We start from the raw sequence: 12,994 nt of genomic DNA on the forward strand, positions 1-12,994 counted from the left end.
CATGCAGCTTTTTGCGGATGATGCTGTAGTATACAGAGAAGTTGCAGCATTATAAAATTGTAGCGAAATGCAGGAAGATCTGCAGCGGATAGGCACTTGGTGCAGGGAGTGGCAACTGACCCTTAACATAGACAAATGTAATGTATTGAGAATACATAGAAAGAAGGATCCTTTATTGTATGATTATATGATAGCGGAACAAACACTGGTAGCAGTTACTTCTGTAAAATATCTGGGAGTATGTGTGCGGAAAGATTTGAAGTGGAATGATCATATAAAATTAATTGTTGGTAAGGTGGGTACCAGGTTGAGATTCATTGGGAGAGTCCTTAGAAAATGTAGTCCATCGACAAAGGAGGTGGCTTACAAAACACTCGTTCGACCTATACTTGAGTATTGCTCATCAGTGTGGGATCCGTACCAGATCGGGTTGACGGAGGAGATAGAGAAGATCCAAAGAAGAGCGGCGCATTTCGTCACAGGGTTATTTGGTAACCGTGATAGCGTTACGGAGATGTTTAACAAACTCAAGTGGCAGACTCTGCAAGAGAGGCGCTCTGCATCGCGGTGTAGCTTGCTCGCCAGGTTTCGAGAGGATGCGTTTCTGGATGAGGTATCGAATATATTGCTTCCCCCTACTTATACCTCCCGAGGAGATCACGAATGTAAAATTAGAGAGATTAGAGCGCGCACAGAGGCTTTCAGACAGTCGTTCTTCCCGCGAACCATACGCGACTGGAACAGGAAAGGGAGGTAATGACAGTGGCACGTAAAGTGCCCTCCGCCACACACCGTTGGGTGGCTTGCGGAGTATAAATGTAGATGTAGATGTAGATGTAGACAGATTAACAGTGCCCCATTTCATAAGATTCCGAATGGATACTTCAGTGCACGAAAGGTGATGTGAGAGCAAGCACTATCTCTGTCACAAACAAGTGCCCTGATCTAAAACATAACCTCTGAAATTTAGGCATTTTCGCTGGCTGAATGGACATGTGCCAGACAAACTGAATGAAGCTTTGGTATGCCCTATTTACAATAAAACTGATGAAGTACAATGCAGAAATTACCAAGGGGTATTTCTACTAAACTCCTGCCAGCAACTGTATACTAAAATTAAAAACAAGAGATTAGTATCAGTAGTGGAAACACATATATTATTCAACATGGTTTTAGAAAATCTAGAACATGTTCCAACCGTCTTTTCACTTTGGCCCAAGTAACTGAGAAAATGAGGGAATTTAGATTGCTGATTTACTATGTTTTTATTGACTATGAAAAGCTGTTAGCAGAGGCAAAGCGAAAAATTCTATGGGAATCACTAAAGGAATTGGAAGTTCCAGCATATTTCATTAGGGCATTTCAGTCTTTATGCAAAGATAATAACATAAGGATCCATACTCTGAGGAATGGGACATAATCTGTTGATACAAATCAAGGAGTCAGACAAGGCAACCCACTGTTGTCACCCTATTTAACGTTTACATTGACGATATCATTTGTAAATGGTTGATTTTACTAAATGGTATGCTAAGAAGCGATAATTTTAATTTTATGACGATGCTATATGCTGTTAATCAGACTATGTTTGGAGAATTTGAAGAAAAGGTTCAAATTTCAGTAGACAAATTGAGTCAAATTTCCACTAAATATGGAATGACAGTATCGACAGATAAGACAAAAGTTATGGCGTTTCAAGGATTGAAACCTGCAAGAGCTAAAATCGTTATAGATGGAAAAATATGTGAACAAATGAGAGAGTTTAAATAATTACAGTGCAATTTTAAATCTCCCATGTCACATTATGTAGAGCTAAAACTGGCCAGAGTCATATATTTCTATGAGACTACACAATGTTCATTAAAACATAACATACAGAAAAAACACTAATTAAACTCCACAAAGTAATAGTGTTACCTTTGCTGCTGTATGGTAGCAAATGTCGGACCCTAAGATATGATCAATCACAACGAATAGAATCATCAGAGATGATGTTCCTTCCATTCTTAGTGGGATATTCATTGTCAGATCACAAAAGTAGGCAAGAACGAAATGTTGAACAAGTTACAATATACCATTGGAAAATACTGACAGATTGGAAAGACCATTTGCAATGAATGCTTAATGACACAGTATAACACAACTGGCAAAAGGTGCAGTCAACATTCCTTAAAGAGATTATAATGCTAACTTGCCATGGAACAAGCTAATAATACCCTCTGAGAGGACTTTGAATTATGATGGCACATGTAAATAATGGACAGAGATATTAGACTAAAATTTTGAATATGATGAAATTAACAGAAAAACTAAACAGACTTTAACTGTGGGGGGTTAGTTAAAGTGGTAAAATCATATATGAATGGAAAAAAATAATGGTCATCAGCCCAATTGGGCTCATAAATTTGGAAAGATAAGTTTCAGAAAATTGGATAATGGTCATTAAAGTCATTTTCATTAATATTTCCCTTTGAATAGTACACAGGATAAAAACTGACATAGGGTTTTCTGAGCTGTGGGTAGAAGCAGTTATCAATAATGATCACTTCAGTAATAATGGAAAGAAAATTAGCACTAAACTCAAGGTCATAACTAAAGTCAACACTGGAATGTTACTGCATGAAGTGCAGAACTAAATTTGGACATGAGGGGCTTCCATCTTAGCTGACATGTAAAAACACAAATATAGATAAATAATTTCATACTTACAATGTCCATGCTACTCTCTCTCTCTCTCTCTCTCTTTCTCTCTCTCTCTCTCTCTCTCTCTCTCTATATATATATATATATATATATATATATATATATATATATATATATATATATATAAAAGATTTCCTTACCAATATTAATAATCCAGTTATCTATCTCATATCTCATATGTGAAGAACATGACAGAGACCAATAAACTAGTATAGCATCACTAGTCAAACTCTAAGGTTATTACAGTAAAAAAAAATAATTCAAACAAAGCTAATCTTTAACTTCATTTGGAACAGTTTATATTTTTCTTTGCAAGGCAAAAAATTCAATACTGAGCACAATTAACACAAAAAAATCTTTCATGATAGTAATGAAGACAACATTATGTTTAAAATGAGCTTGACTTATCTGTCTATTTTTATCACTTTATTTTAGACAGTAACATTTACACAATCTGGCACTGTATTGTTACAAAACTATACTTTGCAATAAACTGAGAGTACTTTAGAAAAACCCTACTTGACTTCACTTTTGTTGTTTTAGCTTTAACTTTTGTTACTCCTTTCACATTTGACAAACAAAAAGAAACCACTTGGAAAACACCTGAAAGCAATAATTCTTCATTTAAAACAGGATATTCGGTTTTAGTAGCACTTTGGAGAGGACCCTGCATAGGTTCATGATCAGGATAGAAGATACAGTTATGAACACAGATTTATAGCATTTGGATTATTATTATTAAAACCACTCTCACAAAATTACTGTTCCATGCCCATATACATATCTGAATGTATGAAGTCAGAGAAGCAGTGGCGAAGTTTTGGTGGCAAGCGACATGGCTTCTACCTGTACTAATGGCACTTGATGTTCGAATGCTCTATAAAATCTCTTCATGGCGTCGGATTTTCAATATATTAGAGTCATTCCTTTTAGGCGAGAATACCCAGTAATAGCCAAATCCACATCCGAGGCAAAGTTCCTTGCAAAGCAGCTTCCAATTGCCTCTCTTGGCACTGTCGAAGTGCACCTTGCTATGGCTGGCCACTTACTACATACTGTTCCCACCAAGGAGCTGCCCAGTTAGACCGCCATAACCACCTTTTACATCGCGCCATGCCACTTCTGTTGCAGAAGGACTTCATTATATCTTTCACATTTTACAATACAGTGTCCTAAACATGAACCAGCTTCCAATAAACATTGTCCTTCATATAATTATACACATATTATAAATTTAATTATTTTAACAAATCGTTTTTCTCTTTTTGTATTTACATTACAAAACTCTAAATTTCCTGTCACAAATCAATGACCTTAAGTAACACAGAATACACACTCTATAATTGCAGCTACACGGTTATATAATCTAGACCTACTTCTAATCGATATAAGTGTTACACATGCCCCATGTTTTATTGAGGTTTCCCGACAAGAATGCATCAATAAAACGTCAATAACACCTACGCGGTGTCGAGCAGTAAAAAAAAATTAATCCAACCAGAGTTGGACGTAAAAAAATTTCGTAAAGTACACTAAAACACAATATACTTTATACACATCCTTATCAAAACAAGACGTAAGTATCAATATTCCATTCTGTACATATACGTTAATTAATTCTAATTTTGTGAAACAATAAGTTAATTAGTAATCAAAAATTTTATGCATTATCAAGAATATTGAGTAGAATATTGTATGCATTCAAAAATGTATGTAAACATATTCAAGCATACACCCAACAATATCTCAAGAAATTTTAACACTACATGTAATACATAATACACCATAATTTTGAAATCATTAATCGAGAAATTTTTCAATGCTGGTTCTAATATTAGCAGTCCCTTCTTTGATAATTACATAGACATATAAACATATTTAACTGAAACTAGTAACATTTAGTCACTGTCCTTACTTCAAATGGACAGTCCATTTTTGAAGACCATAGTAAAATGCATACAACATTAATCAAGATAATACCACATAATTTTGCTGCCTGCAACAACATTTGGCAGTCCATGGTTGCAAACATTTCAACACTGTACATTCACTATACATTAGACATTTGAATGCCCACTTTGGTTTTTTTATGGACGTTCATTTGTAACACAAATTTAAACACGTAAAACACTGAAAATGATTTCAATTTCGATTGCTGCCTATTACTGAGGTATGGCAGTGCAAGTTTAACAACATTTTCCCACATTCAGACATACACTCCTGGAAATGGAAAAAAGAACACATTGACACCGGTGTGTCAGACCCACCATACTTGCTCCGGACACTGCGAGAGGGCTGTACAAGCAATGATCACACGCACGGCACAGCGGACACACCAGGAACCGCGGTGTTGGCCGTCGAATGGCGCTAGCTGCGCAGCATTTGTGCACCGCCGCCGTCAGTGTCAGCCAGTTTGCCGTGGCATACGGAGCTCCATCGCAGTCTTTAACACTGGTAGCATGCCGCGACAGCGTGGACGTGAACCGTATGTGCAGTTGACGGACTTTGAGCGAGGACGTACCGCCGAATTGCTCAACACGTGGGGCGTGAGGTCTCCACAGTACATCGATGTTGTCGCCAGTGGTCGGCGGAAGGTGCACGTGCCCGTCGACCTGGGACCGGACCGCAGCGACGCACGGATGCACGCCAAGACCGTAGGATCCTACGCAGTACCGTAGGGGACCGCACCGCCACTTCCCAGCAAATTAGGGACACTGTTGCTCCTGGGGTATCGGCGAGGACCATTCGCAACCGTCTCCATGAAGCTGGGCTACGGTCCCGCACACCGTTAGGCCATCTTCCGCTCACGCCCCAACATCGTGCAGCCCGCCTCCAGTGGTGTCGCGACAGGCGTGAATGGGGGGACGAATGGAGACGTGTCGTCTTCAGCGATGAGAGTCGCTTCTGCCTTGGTGCCAATGATGGTCGTATGTGTGTTTGGCGCCGTGCAGGTGAGCGCCACAATCAGGACTGCATACGACCAAGGCACACAGGGCCAACACCCGGCATCATGGTGTGGGGAGCGATCTCCTACACTGGCCGTACACCACTGGTGATAGTCGAGGGGACACTGAATAGTGCACGGTACATCCAAACCGTCATCGAACCCATCGTTCTACCATTCCTAGACCGGCAAGGGAACTTGCTGTTCCAACAGGACAATGCACGTCCGCATGTATCCCGTGCCACCCAACGTGCTCTAGAAGGTGTAAGTCAACTACCCTGGCCAGCAAGATCTCCGGATCTGTCCCCCATTGAGCATGTTTGGGACTGGATGAAGTGTCGTCTCACGCGGTCTGCACCTCCAGCACGAACGCTGGTCCAACTGAGGCGCCAGGTGGAAATGGCATGGCAAGCCGTTCCACAGGACTACATCCAGCATCTCTACGATCGTCTCCATGGGAGAATAGCAGCCTGCATTGCTGCGAAAGGTGGATATACACTGTACTAGTGCCGACATTGTGCATGCTCTGTTGCCTGTGTCTATGTGCCTGTGGTTCTGTCAGTGTGATCATGTGATGTATCTGACCCCAGGAATGTGTCAATAAAGTTTCCCCTTCCTGGGACAATGAATTCACGGTGTTCTTATTTCAATTTCCAGGAGTGTATATTCTTGCCCCAGTGTGGCAAGTCTTTTATGCTGCCCACTCTGTATTTAAGGCAGTCCTCAATTATTTTCAACATCAACACTTGTCTGCCTATTGACACATTTGCCAGTCCTTCTGATCACACTGCAATATTCAATTAATGCAGTCCTTATACAAGTCATCGCCTAGAGTTTACATGTAATGTATATCCTGTTATGTTATACTGAATCTGAAATTTATAGACATGTATCAGTAGTCTGGTAACAGAAAAGTTTTTCCAATGTAACAACACTTGGTAATACAACATCAAGAACAATAACATATAGAGTAAAATACTATTTGATTAAATACATATACACTTTATTATTTTGTCCATTATTACTCATTTCTGCAGATGTAAGGTTCTAAATCGACGGTGTTATGAATACCTAATGGCTTCTTTGACTTAGGATAAACAAGATAGTAGGCTTCAGTGTGTGGAGTTCCTTGCACTTCAAAGGGACCATTACATCTATATTTGAACTTAGAAATTGCCTGGTTCATTTCACTAGATTTTTCGTGCGTTTTTACAAGAACAAAATCACCAATTTTGACATTGGTCGCTTTAAGGCCCTTCGCTTTTTCTTTCATTCTTTTTCTTATTAGGTATTTTTTCTCAGATTCTGTTCTACATAGGGTGGAAATTGTAAGGTTTCTTCAGCTATACTTTTGCTCTTATGATTAAGTAGAAATTCCTCAGGTGTAAAGCCTGTAGTATCATGGTGGAGGGTATTCATTACACTTTAAAAGTGCACAATAAACCTGCCCCATGCCTTGTGAAAGTGGTGGCAGTAAGTTCGACACAATCTACCTATTTCACACATATAACGCTTCACTGGATTACTTGCAGGATGTTATGCTGAAATATATTTCACTTGTATGTTATTATGTTCCATCTCTTCCTTCCATATTTTTTAAATAAATTGAGGCCCTTATCTAATAGTAGTACCTTTGGTTTTCCTATCATATTGAAATATTCAGTCATTCTATTAAATACTGCATTTGCCATGGCTTTTATAATAGGAAAGAAATCGATAAACTTCGAAAATACTGTAGGTACAATTTCCAGAAGTTTTTGGGAGGTGTCCATACAAGTCCACTGACAATAAGTCAAGAGTGTCGTCTGGTACACTGTTTTACATACAACCGTGGTTTGTCCGATCTGTGACCTTTACCCTCTGCCAAATATCACATGATTTAATGTGATCTGTTATTTTCTTTGTTGCACTGGTATTTTTTTACTATTACATCAGAAAGTATTAATACAACTTTTCTACCAACAGTGTCCTAAGGTGAGGTGAAAATAGTCAATTATTTCAGCCTCAAATTGAGCTAGCCAACAGACATTCCACTCTTCTCTACTTGCACCATTTCTTTTGTGTAAAATATCTTTAAAAATCTTATAAAACTTACTAATTTGAGGATACTTTGTATCCTGAAAATTTACTTTAACTGACTTCATCTTCGATTGGTAATATCGCATATTTTCGCCATTTGTTCGGTTTCCTTTTCCCCTTGAACCTCTTTGATGAATCTCATATGAAAAGTGCCATTTTCGTTGTTTTCCTATGGCACACTGTCTATTCCTTCTGGTAATCTGGATTGAGAATCTGCCGCATGATATTCACTTCCTTTCACACAGAAAATTTCTTAGGTACAGTGCCCAATGGCTTAACCTGCCAGTAAATAAGTGGTAGTCTTTAAGAAATGTCAACGCTTTGTGATCAGTATGTATAATTGTTTTATGCCCCTACAAATAATTTCGAAACTCTTTCAAACACAATATGATAGCAAGAGCTTCTTTTTAGGAAATGGTGTAATTTCTTTCCTACTTTGTCAGTGGCGAAAGCTATTGTCCTATTTTGGGTGTACTGTTTCTATGTTCTCTTCGAAAATTTCTATGCTAATTCCATATGCACTGCTGTCCGTACTCATATGAAATGGTTCACTCAGAACAGGGTGATGCAAAATATTGTTCCATATTAATTCATTTTTCAAATTATCGAAATCTTGTTGGCATTCTTCTGTCCACATGAATGCACTATTTTTCTTAAGCAATCTATTTAAATGGGACTATTAAATGTTTGACCCTTCGCAAATTTGCGGTGAAATCCGCAGGGACCGAGATACACTTTTAACTACTTTCAGTTCTTAGATGGTGCGCATTTTTCAATGGCATTTAAGTTCTCTGGATCCTTTCCATCCCAGAAGTGGTAATAATATGCCGCAATAATTTTATTTCCTGTTTTACTAACTCGCACGTCTTCAGTTTTAGTGTAATTCCTTCTGCTTGAAGAGCAGAGAGGCTTTTGTCTAACAATTCTCAGTGTTCTTTCCAATTTTCTGTGGTGATCAACAAGTTGTCCATATACGTGGTCAACCTTGCAGTTAGTTCCCATCCTAATATGGAATCTAAAGCCCTAATGAAGACTGAAACGGAAGTATTAAGCCCAAAAGGGATAACTTTTTATTAGTAGCATTTTCCTGCAAATAGAAATACAGTATACTATCGAGACTCTTTATGCAGTGGGATTTTCCGATACCCCGCCATGAGATCTAAGCTAGTCAAATATCACATATTGTGGAACTTTTGCAACAGATCGTCTAAATTATCTGGACTGTCTACTGCTCTTTTGAAAACCATGGTTAGTGTTTGTGCATCGATTATTACTCTCACACCTCCATCATTTTTGTTTACAATAATGAGAGGGCTACTATACTGACTATTGCTCCATTCGATAATTCCCCATTCAATCATTTTGTCGATTTCCGCCTGCATGGCTTCTCCCTTAGCTAGAGGTACTGGATAAGGTCTCACGAAAAATAGTTCATGTTCTATTGCTTCAATACAGTACTCAAAGCTCTTTACTAGTCCCAGTGTATCTGAAAACACGTCCTGATTATCAGTCAGAATGTTAAACAGATCGGCTTTCTGTTCCGATGTAAGTTCTTGTATCACTTTAATAATTTCTTTAAAAGTTTCTACTTTTGGGTCATCCTTCTTTACGTGGTATATTTCATATAAATTGGACAAACCATCACATCCAGGGTCTAATTCTAATATCAATGAAACAACTTTGGTGACCTGTGAAATTTCGTTTTCCTCAAATCTAACTTCCAGAATACCAGATTTATTATTAATTTTGACAATGCCATTACCGCAATCAATGAAATACTTTTCCTTATCAAGCCAATAAAGACCTAAAATCATTTCGGTATTCAATTCAGGCATGATCAGGAAGTCGTGCTCAAATTTTCGTCCATTAATTTCAAATTCTATCATCACTTTTCTTCAATAGGATTTGCCAGTTGCTCCTACAATTTTCATACCATTTACTCATATCATAACCAACCCAGGTTTATAGGAAATGTGTTCAATGAAATATTGTGAAATAGCACTAATTTGGGATCCAGTGTCTAAAAGTACTTGCAATTTAATACTGTGAATTTCGACTGGGATGATAGTTTGTTTGATTGTTCTACTTTCTGAATTTTCTTGTTCCTCCCTTAACAAATCTTGTTCGACCATCAGTTCGTTTCAAGGTATGTTATTTACTGGCAAATCACGTGTATCTGGGGGCTTTTTCAGTTTTCTGATTTCTACTTGTTTCATTGCTCTAATCACCTCTTGCCCCAGTATTGTCTTGTCAGGTTGCTCTTTCTTTTTCGGTTCGGTATTTACTGCCAGATTTTGTTTGCAAAAGACTTCATTTTGTTTTCTATACACATCTTTTGTTATGCTTGGTTCTCTTTCATCAATTTCTACGTTTTCTTCGTCTGAACTATCACTTATTTCATATTCACTGTCTGATTCTAGCATGAATTCTACTCTTAGACAACAAGCCATTTCGTCTTTTGACCTTTTGTCAGTTTTCTTATTTTCAAAATTTCGTTTCAGAACTATCATTTCTATTTCATTTTCACTCTCTGGTGTTTCTTCAGTATCACTTTTGATTACATCCACTTTAACTTCATATTCAGTATAATCGTCTTGGATTTCATGGTTCACATATATTCATCTGACTATATTTTCATGGCCATCAACAATATTTAATTGTACGAGGCCTTCGTCATGCAGGATCGCTTCATTCACACTATCAACGATTTCATCCTCCTCCAGATTCCTGTTTATACCGACCACTTTTCTGTTTCTAGCACCAATTTCTCTAACATTGACAGCTTGCATGCTTTGTGCAGCGGCTTTCTCTCCCTTACCAACCATTTCATCTGAAATCGCTGCTTATAAAATAAATTAAATGAAATAAAATAAAATATTAATTATTTTAATGTTAATTATTCTGTATGATGGTGATTGTAATTGTAATTGATATTTGCTTATCTGGATAATTATTCGGTATCAGACGCTTGACAATGGCTTTTTCGTAAAGGCAATGTTACTCGTAGTTGACCGTGAAATAAAACTGAAATAATCGGACTTCGTAATTAAATCGTTTCCAAAGACTGCTGCGGTAGGTGCGGACTCATAATCTAAATCTCAATATTACAATAATTTGCCAGCCACGCCAAAACGTCGTACAGAGGTGATTGTCTACTAAACATAAAAAAGTTACACTGTTAGTTAAATCAGATATATTCAATGAATAAGCCTTCAGTTCAAAATCCTACTTACTTTTATAAATATAAATTCTTTACAGAATCGAGTGCCTAGTGTGGTTGCAACTCGCAGTAATTTTCTATAACATGAAATATGGCGGTGTGCCAGACAATAAAATAAAATACGTGCTTCTCGCACCACTTCAACCAGAGCTCCCTTTTCTTAACCAAACATACGAGTAACGTAATTGTGCTTTTGTTTTATCAGCGACACAGCGCTGCAGTTGTGTGCCATAGGCTTTATTTATTTGTCACTGATTATTTATTTAATTAATATTTCGCGTTTCCGAGGAAACTCACGCTCGGCATGCAAATGTGCCTTTATATTGCCCCCTGAATTGCGAGGCGAAAGGACACACCTGCAGGCGAGCAATTCACCTAAAGGCACAAGAAAATCTAAGTTATCTACAACTATTTACATGACCCACATTATACTCATTATATACAAAATTTGAATGACGCGGGTGCGCCGTAAAAGTTCTTATGTTGGCAGATAGAGTGCGTACAGTTAGATCACGCGGCACAGTATTGCAGTTCATATTGTTCGTGTGCGCGCGTCTCTCAGTCGTTGCACCAAGAAAATATTCAACCAAGATTACATATGAAGACTACATTCTATGACAGGTAACTTAGTTTTAAATTTACAATATTCGTTATAACACAATACAACTTAGATTGTTGAATGTTCTTAGTTACATAGTATTGTTTTGAAATACTTCAAAGAAAAATGTCCGTATGTTTCAGGTGCGTTGACCTATACACATCGTGTCGTTATCACAGTTCATATTCATCTGCTGCACAATAATTTTTTACAGGTTAGTATCGTCGTGGTAAAGTTTTTTGATCACGGTAACATCGTTGTATAACAACGTGATTAATACATAAGCGTGTCCATTTCCTATTTTCATTATAGTCGTTGTGATGCAGTTCGTTGTGAGTAAAAGCATTGCTTATTACAGATCAGACGTGACCCGCCGAGTAATTGGTCCACGTGCAGTTCGTTTTTTACATTCCGTGGAAGCTTGGTTGTAGAACCTCGGACGGCACATAGCTGGCGTCGATCCTAGGACAGTCCAGGTAAGAGTGTCCGTCACATTTCGAGAACATTTCATTCCCTGAAGTTCCAACCAAAATTCTTCCACCCGTCGTGTTGTTTTCTGGACAGGCACTTTGTGTCCATTTAATCCCGTTAACATCTTGAAGTTAGGTACTGTAGTAATGTCACTAGACGATGCACGAATTATGCACTTCACATTTTCAGTTTTTTGCTCAATATAGCTCACCTAAATGTTCGTAGTTATTAATCAAGGAAATCGTTCATCGCGTTTACATAGGTACGATGCATAATGAATGGCATTAACCGTTTCCTTCACATAGGTTTCTGCGTAGTTGCAGAGTTAGTAATGTTCGTTAATGTCCGTGAACAGAGGTTCACTATGCAATGTCTTTTTGGCATTCGTTTTGTTCAAATTTTTACATGATACATCAGTTAAAAAAAAAAGTAATTATACATACACACGTCACATATTTTCTTAGTATAAACATAATACAGTTGCACATAAACATCGCTATAGGTTATTACATTGTGTCACATTTGATTACATGAATTGCAGATATTTACGTCCTCTTTATCGGTTTTGTGATGTCACCTGAAATTAAGATAGATTAGACACAACATTCATTACATCAGTAGGCAAGACCAGGCGTTTTCACTACTCAATAAATATTCAAAATAGTAAGAGAGAGAAAATGTTCGATTCCTCGCGTTTTGTGCGTGTGTGTAGAGTGTCTGTGTGGCCTTGACTACTGGTAGATGCTTTTCGTGTTGAGAGATGTGCGTCTAATCTATTTCTCAAAGTAAAAGATCGCTTCACAGATGACGTCTGTCAGTTCGTCAGGTGTCATACCAAGTCAGTGGTACCTACAGTCACAAATGTTCCGTGAAAAATTAATATATCATTCACTGCTACGTAATCATAAATTTTACTTTAATATTCAGTCTTCTCGGTGGAGCCGCGGCGTTGAAAGAAAAGTTCTTCTGTCTTCAACTG

At 37.9% G+C, this 12,994-nt stretch overlaps 1 long non-coding RNA gene across 1 annotated transcript; it reads left to right on the forward strand.

Annotated features, from left to right (window-relative positions):
* The first annotated feature begins 11,372 nt into the window (after positions 1–11,372).
* LOC126149618 (uncharacterized) lies at positions 11,373–12,113 on the forward strand. The gene is made up of 3 exons (XR_007531010.1): positions 11,373–11,567; positions 11,688–11,758; positions 11,903–12,113. It is a non-coding gene; the product is annotated as an uncharacterized LOC126149618 (long non-coding RNA).
* The last annotated feature ends 881 nt before the right edge of the window (positions 12,114–12,994 follow it).

This window comes from Schistocerca cancellata, chromosome 2 (genome assembly GCF_023864275.1).
Source record: "Schistocerca cancellata isolate TAMUIC-IGC-003103 chromosome 2, iqSchCanc2.1, whole genome shotgun sequence".
In the NCBI taxonomy this organism is placed as follows: Eukaryota; Metazoa; Arthropoda; class Insecta; order Orthoptera; family Acrididae; genus Schistocerca; species Schistocerca cancellata.